The sequence below is a fragment of the Cydia pomonella genome, chromosome 23 (assembly GCF_033807575.1).
Source record: "Cydia pomonella isolate Wapato2018A chromosome 23, ilCydPomo1, whole genome shotgun sequence".
Classification (NCBI taxonomy): Eukaryota; Metazoa; Arthropoda; class Insecta; order Lepidoptera; family Tortricidae; genus Cydia; species Cydia pomonella.
In genome coordinates this window covers 8,564,213-8,581,896 of record NC_084725.1, presented here as the reverse complement: position 1 = coordinate 8,581,896, position 17,684 = coordinate 8,564,213, and the positions used below count along the sequence as shown (strand labels likewise).

General features: G+C 36.0%; 1 protein-coding gene across 1 annotated transcript in view; it reads left to right on the top strand.

The window, feature by feature from the left end:
- The first annotated feature begins 1,391 nt into the window (after window positions 1-1,391).
- Window positions 1,392-17,684, top strand: part of LOC133530592 (IQ motif and SEC7 domain-containing protein 1) — a 219,134-nt gene continuing 202,841 nt past the window's right edge. The window contains exon 1 of the mRNA XM_061868556.1: window positions 1,392-1,833. The gene's annotated coding sequence lies outside the window, so the exon portion shown is untranslated. The remainder of the gene's footprint in view (window positions 1,834-17,684) is intronic.

The following is a 17,684-nucleotide window of genomic DNA, read 5'->3' as shown; positions in this document are numbered from 1 at the left end:
AGCTATTAACAATAATAATCTGTGTTGAAAAAATCATTGCTCTAGCTTCAAAAACCTCAGAGGAAACAGTCGAGTACGTTCATACGGATAAATTACCACTCCTGTTGCCTCTTAAATCCTTTATGCCAATTTCCGCCATTTTGAAAATTTTTCCAAAAAAAGAAACGACAAAAAATACCATCTGACTATCAAACCCGCTCACACAACAGAATCAGGTTGAGAAATGCGACCTGCAGAGCGGACATACCTACGAAAGCATTTTTGCCCAAGCTGAAACAGAAACCGACCTTCGCTTACGCTCGGTCGGTCAACAAGTATATGTATCTACTACTTACATTTTTAACTCAAACTATGTATTCCGCATATCAATCCATCGTTATTGTTTCAGTTTCACACTTAATTTACTATCTTCGGTGTAAGTATTTTTAGAATATAATTTAAAAAAAAATCTACTCAATGTTTTAGTCCATCAAATTGACATGACGCAACACGAGGATTACAGAGTATTTTTTATTTTTTTGTAAGTAAGTATATAAAAAAAGGTTGAATAACCTTGAAAATATATTACTCTTTTTTTTACATTAATTTTTATTTACAATAACAATATACATAATGGATATATACAGATGATTACTATAACTAGCTTATATATATATATATGAATGCCCAGGGGTGGCAGAATACCGGGCACAATACCTCGGTTCCCCGGGGTCTCTCCCAGAAGTCGTCGGCAACATCAAGGGTCTGCTAGGCTTCCTGGTAGAGTTGGGTTGGCAGGAGTAGTGCCGTCAACCCACCATCACGCAAAATAGGCGCGAATTGCGACGTCGAGTTGCGGAAACCCAGCCCGCGAATACGAATACGAATACGAATACGAACTAGCTTATATATAAAATAGGCCCTTTGGCATTGTACCAAGGATGCTGGCGGCATTTCCTCGTTGTATCGCAATACTGATACGTTGTGCTAGGAAGCCGCCAGCTCTTCGGTCACCAGTTACGTCAACCAGACGTTTCGCGATTTCTCCAAAAAACTTGTACGCGCTGGGACCCCATGGACCTAGAGTTTCAACACCAAATGGTACAAAATGATACTCTCTACTAAGGCTCTTATTTACTCTTTGGTTATGTTATTGTATTGTAATGCACCTATAAAATGTAATTTAAATAAAGAGACATCTTACGTATAATTTGTGAACCAAAATAAAATTTTATATTCGCGCCATCTATCAGCAGATCTTCACATTGTGACCGAATTGTGACGAACATACAAGAAGTTACTAAACTATACTTCCAATATAGTACACACCAAACTCGCTAGATGTCGCTAAAATCAACTCTTTCATTTGACAGTTTGAACGCGGACACTATGGTTGTCTGTCATCAGGGTTACGTACGTTTTACATAGATGGCGCTAGTTTAATCGGACCGTAACAAAAAGTCTCCATTATTCAGGGAGTTTCAGTCTGTAGACGTTCCATTTGATTTTGTCGGGTAATAGGAAAAACAACCTTTGAAGTCAATAACAAACCGTTCGTGTCTATGGTATGTATTATAGTACTGGCAGTAGTGGCAGATGAGTTTGGCATGAGGCAGTCTTGTATTGCATTGACTTTGAGCGGTTGTTATGTTGATCGCCACTAGTGCATTCGCAGTGAATTTGTGTTTTTAAAAGAATTGTGACTGAAAATGCTAAAGAAATGTAATGTTTAAAGTCTTATTTTAACAGTGAAGTGCAGTTTAGTGATTCTAAGTGAACGTTATTGTGTTAAACTTGACGGGCGTAATTCTGTGCTATTATTTAAAGAATAGCCGGCTTACTTATCTTGTTGTGGTGAGTGTATGATCGATATTTAGTCCCATTTATGTTTTATATCAGAAATTTTCGAGGCATGCCGGTGTACTTAATGGGGTTTTGCGTCCCAACGTGGTTCGCGAACAAAAAGCTAACCGTTTTGAATGAGGAATGGTCATCGCATATTCAACCACGGCATGGGAATCGTGTAAACCGTTGCTATTGTTTTTCCTATTAGATTACTCATTTGTATAAGCGTCTTGTCCCTAGTAATTAACATTGTCTAAAGGATATGAATGATTTCATAGTGATTTAAGTTATCCTATGTTTTTAATTGATTCGTTTATTACTTTTAATTGTTTGCTACAAGGATGTACTTGATATAAATAAATAAATAATAAATAAATATTATAGGACATTATTACACAAATTGACTAAGTTCTACAGTAAGCTCAATAAGGCTTGTGTTGAGGGTACTTAGACAATGATGTATATAATATATAAATATTTATAAATATGTACTTAAATACATCGAAAACACCCATGACTCAGGGACAAATATTCATGCTCATCACACGAATAAATGGCCTTACCAGGATTTGAACCTAGGACCATCAGCTTCATAGGCAGGGTCACTACCCACTAGGGCAAACTGGTCATCAAAAAATTCAAAATTCTAAAGATAATTATTGCTTTATTTTCTAGCAATTTTATTACTATCTTTCATTATTAGCAGGGCCAATGTTAATTCTAAGATGCCAAAGCATCCCATGTATCTTAGAATTGATTCCTAGGTTTTTAAATTGATTTTAGTGCAAAAGACCAGCTACTCAAACAATGTTGGCAGCAAAGGCAACATACTTAATATTTTACTTTTATTCACTGTTTAAAATATACTTGCTTTAAATAGTTTAAATATTCAACCCAACCAAATAGTACTTTAACCCCTTGGTGCCCAATAGTGCCCATTGGCATCATATTTCAGTATTAAATGTTATATACTTTTTATAAGTTATAGTATATAAATGTCTGGGTTCTGACGAGATAAGCAGTCTGTGATAGAAACACAATCCTTCTGATGAACTTCTGTGTTTTCCCTATCTACACTTAAGTAATATCTATGTTAAGAAATTACTATTATCCATCTATAACTATTAATTTGTGGCCGGGAAGAACTAGATTCATATCTGCTGGCCTTTGTTTTTATCCAGATGATATTGGTTACTGTTTATATTTAAGAAAATATATAAACATAATTTGTTGTTAAATGAATACAAATCCAGTACTTAATTGTGCAGACTAAGTAATTAATTTTAAATGGAATGACTTCAATTTAAATCCAAATCAATTCTGTAGCATAAAGCGCAAATCAAAAGGAGGTTTATGGATTTCAACTTTAAACCGTTTCAGCTAGGTATGGTAGACAATAATCACATTAAAACATACAGTTTATTGTTTTATTTAAATTGGCAACATTCTTCACACATTAGGTATATACAAATTCAATACAAATGAAAACAAAATACTTTACTTCATAAAATAAAATGCACAATGTTTATGATGTAAGGGATGATGCTTCCCGGTAAGCAAAGTGTTGCATGTGTTGGGAGATACCACTCTTCCTTGAGTTGTTAAAGATAAGTATATTTACAAATTGGTTATATATACAATATTACACAATTTATTTCTTAAAAAGTAATTAAATGTAAGGCAAAATAAAAATAAACTAACTTATCTATTAAATAAAACTAAATTAAAACTAATACTAAACAAAATTAAAATATGTCTAAAAAATTTGGCCCCTTTGGCATGGTACACAATTGATTACAAAAATTCCTAGGTATCATAGAAATCAAATTCAAGATGGAATTTAGCAATTTCAACTCCAACATTTATGAATTCAACAAATAGGCCACAAGGGCTTTTATATAAGTCAACATGGAATTTACATACAACCAAAAAAAACATCAACAATTATAAAATACAATTAATTGAAAATATCTACATATAAACAAATACAACAAAAAATCTAAAATTATTTAGAGGTGTAAATGTCTCCAAGTGTCAGAACTAAAAGGTAACAATTTGGATATAACCATATTTTCTTAAATTATAAAAATAAAAACTAAACCAAAACCAGAATTAAAACATGATCTAAATATTAAATTTCTGTTATGTGCCTATAACCCAAACAAATGTACCATGAAACATCTTTCTACCCGCTCAAATATTTTGTCATAAAAACATCATCACTTAATCTCAAAAATGACAAGTACAGTCAGCCAGACATTTATTTTTCTTGTCACTCATGTCTGTTCTGTTTATTTTAACACTTCACCACCCTTGGTTAGGGTAAGGTTTGGATGAGTAATTTCCATGGGGAAGGGAAGAATTATTATGATTATAGAGTTTTTTTTTGAATGACTGGATAAACATACTACTGGTAAATGGGGATTTCCTTAAAGAAACAAAGTGTTATTTTGATAGTGTTGATTTGGGGTTCATGTTGATACTGATAGAGATAAGATTTCTTATGATGATAGCAATAAAAAACAGCAGGCAAGGCTCTTAACAAGTTTGTATATTACAGTTGTTGGTTGAACGTGAGACACATGCGGGTTACTTATCCTTAAAAAGTATCCGACCGAAACCGGTTTTTTTTGCCGAAACCGAGTTCAGTTTTGCTCTAGTTTCGGCCGTAACCGAGCCTTCGGCCGAAACACGATTTTTATGCCGAAACCGAAACTTCGGTCGGATGGACACTATCACTATTAAATAAGTTTTAGTAAACAGTGATAGGGTCAGCAACGCGCATGTGACACCTTTGTAGTTGTAATCCCGTAAATTACTTTACAGCGGCGGGTACATAACAAAATAAGGTACCTATTTGGCATTAAGGCAAAGACATTATATCAAATTAAATTGTGTAGTAGAAGTAGAAATAGGACCGCAAATCACTTCGTTCCTTTGTTAGTCTATTTGCATTTTACTCGAATACGACAAGAATGATAGAGAGGCAGATAATTAAATTACAATTTTCGCGGTAAGCCTTATATGTATACTGATAAGACCCAGGATATTAACCTTCATCCAAATGATGACGTCATATCCCCCATTACTATTCAAATTAAGCTAATAAATCTGCACCGCACGAATGCTACGTAGTCAGAGAGCGTAATTTTCATAAAAACCTCCAATTAAGATAATACGTCACTCGTTAAAATGCCTGAAATCACCATTATCCATTTTGACCCTTTTATGCTACACGTATAAATGACATCACAGTAGGCAGTAGCTAGATTTGGGGTTCCTTATTTTTTTCTGACAGTCAGATTATGAAGACAAGGTATAAAGTTATAGAAATTCTGTATTAAAACAATACAAACTCATTGAATTAAGCCTCATTAGAATCATCTTGAGGAATAGCATTGATTCAAAAATACAGTCAATGACAAAAGCTTATTACTTGCTTGACTTATTGTCCTAATTAATTAATTAATTTCCTATGTCCCCTAGATGGGGCAGAGGGCATCCACAGTGCGCCGCCATCTGGATCGGTCTTGACTAGATCTTCGTGCTTGAATTCCCTCCAAGTCTTCCCAATAGCCTTCGCCTCTGCAATAATAGTCCGGCGCCACGCCAGGTAGCTTATAGCTTATAATTATGTTGTACATATTCGTTTTTAGGATTCCGTATCCAAAGGGTAAAACAGGACCCTATTACTAAGACTCCGCTGTCCGTCCGTCCGTCTGTCACCAAGCTGCATCTCATGAACCGTGATATCTAGACAGTTGAAATATTCACAGATGATGTATTTCTGTTGCCGCTATAACAACAAATACTAAAAAGTACGGAACTCTCGGTGGGCGAGTCCGACACGCACTTGTCCCGTTTTTTTACAAAGTCTTATCCGTGGTACCCGTTAGGTACAAAGAGGAATGAATAAAGGCAAATTCAAAACTAGGTTAACTATCTTGACGCCCTCTGAACTTAAATTGAATTCGTTTTGACGTTGAAATTCACTGTCCTGCCGTTAGTTAAGTTAGTTTGGCTGTAGTTTTCAGGTGATTGTCGACTTTTAGTTTAACCGACAAAATAGTGGTTAGAAAATATATTTTTCTGCTATTTGCCTAATACTCCCTGCTGCCTTTGGAAGCCTAATCTAACATAACAGGCTAGATACTAGCAAAACTATCTAATACGTATCAGTCTTGTTAGTTTCACGTAGGTGGGCGTTATCTAAAATAATATTGAAAACCTAATTTTTACCAATCTGGACATTCTTTGGCTCATTCTACTCAGAATCGGCAGCATTCGCCATCCTACCATTAAAAAAATATGTCCCAAAATGGCCGTTCCATTACGTCACGTTTTTAGTGTGTTTTTTTCACTTGTATGCGCATGACGTAGTGGAAAGTACAATTTTTACATACACAGTTTTGGGACTTTTTGTCTAGCATCAGGATTGTACATGCTAGTGATTCTGAGTTGAAAAAAACCAAAAACACCAGGATCTTCAATTTTTTTGTTGAAAAATCTCAGGTACGTTTTATAATAATAATAAGAAAATCTCTACAAGTTTATTTCGTCGTCCGTACCTAGGTATAGGCATACGATGGAAATATCCTCCGTTTTCAAAAGTCCATTAAAAAGATAATTCATTGACAGATAATTTGGCGAAAACGTAACCTAAGGTACGAATTTCTGTTACAACTAACCTAAAGTTTGTCTCAGAAAGTTAATCAGAATTGATATCGATTTACCGATTAAACTATTACAGAAACAATTACTACTATACTTATTATATCCACTAATAACATACTTACTATTCCCTTCACGTGCAGGGCAACGCCCCGCCGTTTTTTTCCAACACGATCTTCTTACAGACGTTAGATTAAAAAGACTTGCCCGTTTAAAATTAACACGGACATACGCTCGTCTGGCGTTTTGAGCATCCAGCTTATTCCCAACGCATTGGAGCGGAGCGAGGATTGTTCGAATGTATTGGCTGTCATCAGTGTACCTACGTGACTATAGTCTATACTATAAACAGTCATATACGCTTGCGTATGGACATAATTGGGTCGATTTTTATTTCGTCAGATTTTGAAAAATAAGGCAAATTTGAAGAGCTTATCATTCTGGGCGGGCTGGGCGGAGTAAATACGAAATCTCAATTTGAGACAAAATAACATTGTAATTTTACTTTGATTTACGTAAATACCGTACATTTTCGTAAGTCGGAGAAAGATTTGGCAGGACGGTATACAATAGAATTGCTCTTATATTGTACAGAATATAAATTAAGGGCATAACTACATTACATCATCCACCAAAACTTATCGAAATCTGACGAAAAAACTACAAAAAAAATATTTGTTATAATAGTTATTTGACAATTGACAGATGTTATCTAATTTGTTAAAACCGTAATACATTAAGATACTGAATTGATATTTTGTTTTGCTACCTGTTTTTATATATTCTTAAGATTATGCTATAACCAATATTAGCAGCAAAACTTCTAAAAAAATGTATACATTTCGGCCTGTAATTTTAAAATCTGGGGCTCATAAACAGATTAATTGAATTGACACAAAATGCTTGAGGCAAATACTTGGCAAGCTTTTGGTCGTCCGAAGGCATCGTAAATGCGCTTCCAAACAATGCTATCTCCACATCTGGGGCGGTTGAGTCAGTGTGACGTCACTGGACATATATGATGGCATGGAGATTTGTGAGTAGTAAATTACTTTGCCCGCTCTTTATTCCGCATTTATGATATACATATGAGAATATATACTCACAAGAAATCCTCAGTGAAAGAAGCGCTTGTGGCCTAGTGGTAAGAGCGTACGACTTTCAATCCAGAGGTCGCGGGTTCAAACCCCAGCTCGTACGTAAATGTGTTTTAAAGGGCCGGCAACGCGCATGTAACACCCCTGGAATTGCAGGCTTTGATAGCCTACAGTAATCCACTTACCATCAGGCACGCCGTATGCTTGTTTACCTACCGATATGGCATTAAGAGAAATGTAGCCTATTGCCGCTTGTAACTTCATAGATCTGATATGATACATATAGTCGACTGGTATACGTAAAGTATGAGTATGTAATGTTGGCTACGCCTTAATGGACAAATGTCATATAAATTCGCAGTCCTCCTAATTCAAATTTTGATATAATATAATCTACCCGTTTAACAACCTCTTACATCACCAGCAGGTGTATTATGGTCGCGCTTATGATTTCAATAACGACAGGATGACACATGGTTTTAACGTGTTATAGTACAAGAGCTCTATGTTATCGTTGGCTTGATATTAATGCGAATACTTTGGCACAATAAAATAAATCAAAACATACATGCCTGTTATAATTGCGTCGTCTAGGAAACTTCTGTGTTATGCTTTACTCCAACTAAAAATCACCGTTGAAAAAGGAAAAATAAGGAAGAAACCGATTAAATGGAAAAGGTTAACTAAACCTAAACGGGATTGTCACACATTATAAACGCTGCCCACATTTTGCCGATTTCCCTAAAATAAGCGCCATGGAACCATTTACGTCATTTGTGTGAAATCTGTGTCAGTATCGATTGGTGATATCATACAAAGGAAATCAAGTTCTTTAAAGGACTTGTTTGTTCTCGCGCCGAGTGTTTAATGACGATACAACCCGGTTCTTTATCTATCATCCGGGAACCGTAGAGAAATTTGCTCGAGAAACTGAACGAACCGACGTAGATACCTAAATGTCGTGTGGTGTCGTAGATTCATGTCACCAATCGCGAATAATTTAGCTTGCGATTAGATCATTTGCTGGGACATTGCTGCGTTTAAAGTTGTACGTCTGCCTCGGTAATCTTCGTGCATCTTTGCGCACACGGCGAAATTAAAAAAAATACGATTTTGATATGTACTATTAATTGTAGACTCTGCAAACTTATTTTTGCATATTCTTGGAACAGTAAAGTTATGTTGTTTTATTAGTGTTTTATGTGCACCATCCGGTCTCATTTCATGTCTTGCAAATTTTTAGTTCAATCGAAGAATTGAGACTATTTTAATTTTTGAATACAGACAACGGCTCTATTAAATCCGGAGTGTTAAGTGCTACAGACGGACATGACGAAACTATGAGGCTCGTTTTGGCTACGGAACCCTAAAAAAAGAGATGTCGGGATCGGGATGCACAACTTGTGCAAGATGCATATGTGCAGTGTCAAGCATATTTGTCCGATTTCAAAGTTTGAAAGGTCTGCTTACACAATATCATGTGAACATCTGACCAATTAGCAGTCAAAGCAGTAAACGATTTCGCTCGTGTTTTAACGAAAACGCGTCGATTTCAGAATCATTTACCCCGTGACTTTAAAGTTCCTGACATTAACTGTTGCTAAATGCCTCGTTTTGCGTAATTAGGTTGTAAATCACTTGACATGGTTCAAAACGAGGACGTCGGTACGGAATGTTCGTAAAAAATGCGAGATTACGAGCACTCGTTATGAGCTTTGAAAAATCTGTAAATATTTTCGGTTCATTAATTTTGCATTAACTAGAGCTAATGAAATTACATGATATATTTAATAGGATAAAAATAAATGGGATAAGGGCAAGCGAATGATGATGATGATTTAATAACATAAAAATTCGGTAACTCAGTTAAAAAAGACTGGGTTGGTATAAAACGCAAAAACTACAATATCATGTCATCATTTTAAACTCTGGTGTTGCAGGTGTTCATGGGCGGCGGTAATCGCTTACCATCAGGTGATCCGTCTGCTCGTTTGCCTCCTCTATCAAAAAAAAATGCAGCGAGAGGTCTTTTTAATTGAGCAGATTATCTTTACCCTGTTTTGTTTGAGCCTGAGGGCCTACCGCGAACCACGTTCCACGTGTAGTCTTCCTGTCACACTTACGTGTGAATTTACAAGTGCGACAGAGAGGCAACACGTCGAACGTGGTTCGCGGTAGGCCCTCTGAAGTCATGTTTTAAATTGTTTTCTTTGCATGTTATGCATGTTCTTTAGCTCCCTGAATGCCTGTTTATGTCCCTTCCGTTTAGTAACGTAACAGGATATCAGCTTTATAGGTATACTATGCATGATCATGGTAAAGGCCACCACCACCTGGTGATTACGGTTTGGTATGGAGATACAGGTACATGATATGTTTTTTTTTTTCTTTTCATCTTCTGGCTTTTACTCCCTGCCAATTTGCACAGGGTGAATTCGCCAATGTCGGTGTTGACTTTCACACGAGAGGAGAATGTTCGGTAATATTTTGAGCTTGTGCATGATATGATTGATAGCGTTCAAATGAGTCATTAAGGACACAGATAGGTTGACCAATAAGTTGATACATCGGCGTTCAATACCAATAACAGCAACATTCTTTACTGATCATTGGTGGCAGAATATGGTTGGACGATAGTACAGAAAATTTTATTTTTATTTTTATTCTCTTTCTGCTAACAGAACAGAACAACTTAAACAACACAAACTGGTTAGTAATATCGTTCCGAACATAGCTAAAAGTATGTTTTCTTATTCAATAAAGTGTAAATTCGTATTTGGTAATAACCGGTTAAATAATTAGAGTAATCTCAACGCATATGGTCGCAAGATTAAAACGATCGCACAGCATTCACTGGCGCCATAACTCGTTTTTACTTAACCATAAACTACAAGGTTACTATAAAGTTAAATTCCGTTACAGTTTGAAATAATTAACATTCTTAAAGTGCGCTTGACGTACATTTGTGGATTTAATGCAGAATTTGCAAGAAACAAGATGTTTTTGTTGTCAAAGCGCTGGTTTTTATTGAAGATTTCGGTGGCCTAGATTTGTCGAGCTTTTTGAATGTTCATATTTATACAGTAGGGCTAAGATGGTCGGTTTTTTGTCATCATGCCAGTCACGTTTTGTCAGTGAGAAAGTGACACATGACATGACATGACGAGTGAAAAAATGCGACTGTGATACGCAGTTGTGTTACCATACTTTGAGGAGTGCCTCTTCGAATGTTCGTGAAGTTGACCGCCCCAAATCGAGTGCCCGCAAATGGCATATCTATATTTTCTCTGTGATAACCTTACAAAAATAAGCCCTTTTGAAAAGGTTGTCTGGAAGAGATAGCTCTTTAGCGATAAGACTGCCTGTTGTCTGCCTCTGTCTTTAATTAATTGCTTTTGCCTGAAGCTGTATATTTTAAGGTGTACAATAACGAGTATTCTAATCATAATAATATCAGTAAGAACACACATCGTTGATTAAGAACACGTTTCTCAACGAAATCTCTCAAGAAAATCGTGTGGTCAAATTCGGTAGCTCTAGGCCTTCGTTAGATCTGTACTGAACGCGACAAAGTGTGATCTATTAATCCAATAAGGACTAGCCGATGACTATAATCAAAAATGTTTTAGTTCCGAAAGCATCATATAAATCCAAATTGCCACGTTGCCTACGAATCCCACGATCTTCTAATTTAGGCAGAAAAGGAAACTCCGCAAAGTTACATTTCATGCTTCAATGGCTCCGTCTTTTCTAAATGAAAACGCAATCATTTTAAACCTAACTCCTCGCGCGCAATTTTAAAATGTTATAAAGTATTCCCTTTGTTTCAATTAAACTTTTATTTCTCGTCTTTGGAGCCATCTGTTCCTTTAACGGAGATTTGTTAAGACAACTCATGTAAATATATTCCTGTTTTGCCCTAAAAGGCAAACTTTGAGTAAAAGATCTCACAGTCTGATACATCCTTTGTTTCCATCCGCGTCATGCCACGCATGTCACCTCCAAAGATGTCATTGCAATCGCCTATCGAATGCAGGCGAGTTGATCGATCAGGTTCAAGGGAACCAGTATAGTGCTCTTTTCGATTACGCATATTTGTTATAGAATTCGGGGTCACATCATCCTGGTGTCCAACTCGACTCACTTGCACTCACGTAACCAACCCAGCTTAACCTTTTAAATACGCGACAAAATTAACTTTTCGAGTGGAAATTCGGCGGCGGACAGTCAGTGAACTCGAAAATTCGGGAAATTCTCATTTACCGAATATTAATAAATCCGCTATCTGGGTTAATCGAGGAATTTCGATTAAAATATTCAATGAGTACGTAATTAAACAAGCACTGTGCATCATGTGTATGAAATTTGAACATGACGGGTTTAAGATAAGATTTTTCTATTATGACAGTGGGCGGGGCACTTTCCTCGTAGAACTAATGGGCGCTGAGGCGGAAAGGTTCTAGAGTCGTGACCACGTATCAAAAGATGCAGCGTGAATAAGGCCCCACAATAATGCGGACCGACGGTCTGGTCAGTTTTTTAGAAGCCGTTGGATGATGATGATGATGGAGAGATTTGAGGAAGACTTTTGATCAGCAGTGGTATTCTTCCGGCTGGTTTGATAATGATGACAATCATATGTTCCGTTAATCAGACCGGTAAATAAATAATCATAATTCTTCTTCGCATTCATCAAATCAAACAGAAATAGCGTGGGTTCATTCACAACAATAGAATAAAATAACAATGTTGATACCAGTTTGCCAGGTTTCTGCGAAAGAGGCCAAGCGCGACGATCAACAGAGATCATCGGCCAAACTAACAAGACCCATCAAATAATACTACAAAGCCATCATTTACCTGTCTTCTAGGTGGTTCAAAGGATCAAACATAACTGGATCAGGTGGCAAATTTGTCTAGTGAAACAAGATCCTCCGTCAAAATACATTACTGTATACTTTATGAGGCTCTTCATAGCCTGGTCTATTAGACAATTGCAACCGTGGTAATGACAGTTGCAATGGGTTGCATCATCGGGTCATTCAATTGTTCACGTAATAATGTTGATTTAGTTGTGTTCTATTGTCGTACCTTATGATTATGGAACTAACTTACGGTGATCATTTTAGGTAAACGACTGGATGGCTTAGGGTAAAGGAGGTCTTACATTTTGCAACAAGAATGACTCGGGTAAAATGCTAAAGAAGAAACACATTTTCTGAGAATTTAAAAAGAGAAAAATCACAGCATCAGTATTGGTCTTTGATCAAACATAAAAAGGTTACATGGCTCTGGTTGTGATAAAGATTGTAGGTATCTGAATAGCTGAACAGCATAACAAAATTATGTTAATAGATTTGCTACACACGAGAATGACTCAAATAGTTAGCGCCAAAGAAGGAATAGCTTTTCCGAGAATTTTAAATATAGTTGAGGAATCACAGTCGTTTCATCCAACCCCAGAGTGAATTCGTTGAAAGTTGCATGGTCTTGATCTTGTCTTTTGGTACGTGCATATGTAAAACTCGTGAATGTCTATTATTAATCATGTAAAAATAGTCGGAGAGACAAGTACCGTTAAAAGAGCGTAAAAGTGATACATTTGATACATATGATAAGCGTATATCGATTCCATAATCTTTGTTATCTGACGACATCTCTTACGTTTCATAATCTTCTTAAGACTGAAATACTCAGTAGATAAAGAGAATACGCATTCAGAGAAATAAGTTGCATTGATAAAATAATCCAGACCCCGTCTTTCCCGTGAGATAGCCTACTAGTTCTAGCCACAAAAAGCGAAAATTACACACCCCACGTGGCAGGGTACTTAGCAAAACAAGTTCCAGATAAACTCGTGTCCTAGTTAATCGAGCTGCGGTTGCGGGACATGCCCCGTTTTACACTTGGGTACACATTTGTTGCAGGCATTGATTTTCAATGTAATCGGGAAATTAAGCAGTAGATAACAGCATGAACGGGGACAACTGACTGGGCCTTCTGCGTTTCTTATCAATGACTTAGCAGATGTAAGTATTTAGTGATAATCTGAATGATTATTATATCTTTATTAGATAATCGAGTTACACACCTTCATTATATTTGAAGTTTTCATAAAATAAAATAAAACTATTTCAGGACATCTTCTATTTCGCTTAGGAACTGACTTCTGATTTACATCAAAGTTTGACTTTTATGATTTGACCGTCTTCATCAAAATGTAATGTGGATATTGTCGTTATCATATGTTTTCCGGATTTATCGCAAATTAACAGTTTGACATTTTGCTGGGACCTCCATTATCCGGGACCACGAGCGGTGAAATCCACGTCAAAGCCTCAGAATCAAAGGCAAACAAATTAACTTCTGATAGACCCAGGAAAACGTAGTAGATTTTGCATGTGCTCAAATCACGAAACTTTTGTTCGTTACAATCTTCGTTCACCTTTGACTGAGCATAGAATTCTTTATGTCGAAGAAATAAATATGTATATGTGTACCGTAAAAGATATGACACTTTGAATATAGGTATGCAAAACAGAATGATACGAATGTATAATAACTTATAGTAATAAATTATGATCAATAATCTTTTCAAAACAGCGAAGGTCGCGTCTGAGTCAAATGTTATCAAAGCCACCAGTTGAAGTTATTCCTTTGCGGAAATTTTTCCTTAACGGAATGGTTACCTTTATCTAAACGGCAGAAAATCGGCACAGCGGCAGTTATGCTCGCTTGGAACGCGGACCGTTGCTAGCAGAGTGCTTCATTTGGAGGGTTCCGAACCTAAAGGGTGCTAACCGGAATTCTATAATTCTTCGCTGTCGCGCAGTTCGTGTCTATCAGCAGACAGAACATATCGTCCAGGACAAGAAAACTTAATTTTACTGCCGCTATTCTTGAACTTAGACGGTTCTCTTCATAATTAATATGACTAAGAGAGATCTGCCATTTTATTTAAAATGTTGGCAGTGGCACGGATAAAACTGAAAACATGTCAGCACCAAATGAAAATAAGTTAGTTACTTTTCAAAAACAAAGAGACTAGTGCGAACCCAAACTCAAGGCATTAACCCGAATTTTCCCTGAAAATCTTTAAAGCCAAAAATCTGTTTGTTACCAACAAAATAAGTCAGGAAGGGTAGGGGTCGGACGTTTTAGGATCATGAAATGTTTGTGTTTGTCCCTTGGTTGTTTTGATACGTTAGGTACTTATAATTTCAGATCATTTACATATATGTAGTACGATAAACGGGATTTGTCCTCTATCGAAATCTTGTTGTCTCCCGAACCTAAAAATACTCAGTGGGATTGTTTCTTGACATGACGAAAGCATATGATAAAGTATCGCACCAAATCCTTCTAGGAAAACTCTATGGCATTGGTATTAGGGGAAATGCATACAATTGGATCAAATCATACTTACAAGATCGGTCACAATATGTACAGATAGATCACTACAACGAAAACACTGGGGAAATACAAGCCGTGGTATCCACGTCGCGCCGCGTAGCAACATCAATACCACAAGGGAGTGTAATTGGGTGTATCCTCTTCTTAGCATATATAAATGACCTACCAAAAGAACTAGACACTACCTGCATAATGTTTGCAGATGACATTTCAGTACTTTTTAACTGCGAAGAAAGTAAGGAATGTCACAAAAAACTAGAAAAATACGCTAACACAATTTTTGAATGGCTACAAGATCATAAATTAGAAATCAACTTAAGCAAAACTAAGATCGTTCAATTTAAACCGTATCAAAAAAAAGAACTAGAAATAGACTTCAAACTAAATAACCAGACTATTGAACAAGTTGACCAGTTCAAACTTCTGGGCATAACCATCGATAGTGGAATGGATTGGAAACCGCACGTGCAAAATATAAAGAAGAAGCTATCTACATTCATATATGCTCTTAGTGTACTCAAAAGTAATACAAATTTCGAAGCGTCGTTATCTGCATATTACGCATACGCCTACTCGTGGCTACAGTATGGACTTATCTTATGGGGAGAGAGCACTGATGCACACGATCTGTTTCTTCTACAGAAAAGATGTGTTAGAATTTTAGTAAATATTCGAAGGAGAGAAACAACTAGGCCGCACTTTATAAAACATAACCTCCTGACACTGCCTTCTCTCTACATTTTGGAAGCAATAATGTTCGTTAGAAAACATTATAATTTATTTGTGCAAAAGAAAGATATTTGTAGCAATTATAATTCGAGAACAGGGTATCAGTTAGCGTTGCCAAAAGCAAACCTTGTCATTTTCAAAAAAAGTCCCTATTACCGATGTGCCCAAATTTATAATAAAATCTCCCCTAATATCTTAAAACAAAATAATAATACCCGATTCAAAAACATTATAATGAAAATATTAATACAGAAATGTTATTATTCAGTTGACGACTTTTATAGTGATAACTATTTTGATATCACATTTAATAATTAATTTTTAGTCTGCATTTGTTTCTTTTGTTATTTTTGGTCTGTCTAAAATTTATAAAGAATTGTGGAATTGATTTGTTCATATTTAATTTTTAATTGATTAATTTTACGGATGATTTATATTATAATCTTTTTTCAAATGATTTTTCTTAATTATAAGATTATTTTGTAATTATATAATATTATTAGTGTTAATATGTACATAAGTTCTTGCTTTGCCCTAACAGGGCCCATGTGAAACTATTTATAATATTGTGTAACATCTATATTACCATGGTCGCAATAAAGTATTATGATTATGATTATGATTACCTATATCTATTATATATATCAAAAAATGGAACAGTTGACTAAACCGGTGATTATTGAACGTTGACCATTTACGCAGAAAAACTTGTAATTAAGACAGCGCATCACTCTGAACAGTCTGAACTGACCATGGTTAGGATTCTTAGATCTATGGAGTTTCTAGGTTAGTTAAACTTATTTCCCCGTCAAATTTCATTGACATTTGAGGTGTTTAAGAAACATTCTTTCATAATCGGATAAGTTAGTTAACTTTTTTGTAAACACTCGTACACGATCACGCTTGATGGACGCTTATAATTTACAACATTAGCGTGGATGCCATTGTAATTCAAGTTTCCTCTCATTTGCAACGTTTTAATGATTAGTATGTATTTTAGTATCATCATCCTTCTTGCGTTTGCCCCGTATTGTGACGGGGTCCGCTTCCGTTTTTGTCATCCACTTTGCTCTATACCGGACATCGTGTTGTACTCTAGTTAGAATATGTGGCATAGCATGATGTGGAATGAACTACCTGCCGAGGTTTTCCTGAGGGTCTACAGTATGAGGTTCTTCAAAAAAGGAGTGTACAGATTTTTGAAGGGTCGGCAACGCGCATGTAATACCTCTGGAGTTGCAGGCGTCCATAGGCAACGGTGACTGCTTACCATCAGGCGGGTCGTATGCTTGCTTGCCACCGTCGTGGTATAAAAAAAAAAGATATATAAGCATAGTATTATGTCGAAACTGTAACTGTGTGTTCAGGTAACTAAGTTAAGGGATGAAACAAAATCTTTATTTCAGTGTATTTTGTGAAAGAACTGATATTTTTGCATACATAAAGATGTCCATTTCCACCCATAAAATATGGTCCATTAAACAAGTTTCCCTAAGTAAAGTGTACTGTCGTAGAAAATATGAGGGAAAACTTAAGCCTGATCAAGTGGGAAGAGTTTTACGTAAGTGGAAAAATGCGCCTTTTTATTCTTGTTAGTTTTCTTTCGAAATATTGCGACATGTCTTTAAAATCTTCCGTGGTTTCACTAATGGTGTATGTAAGTGCTGCAGAATTACAACAAACCTTAAATGCATGATTTTCTTTTCATTACGGGTATACCCATTCGTCTCAATTACGTTTAAAGACGAGTAACAAAATAATGGTCATGATTATAGCTTTCAAATACTTACTTAGAGTACTTAAACATAAATAGCTTACCGAACCATCATACTTGTATTAATTCATATAATTCAATTATTTTGTTCTAAAAAAGTTAAACCTAAATCTTTGCGCAAATAAAGCTAAACTGAGTAGCAGGCCCCAGGCCCATTATCCGGGCTTAATTTCGAC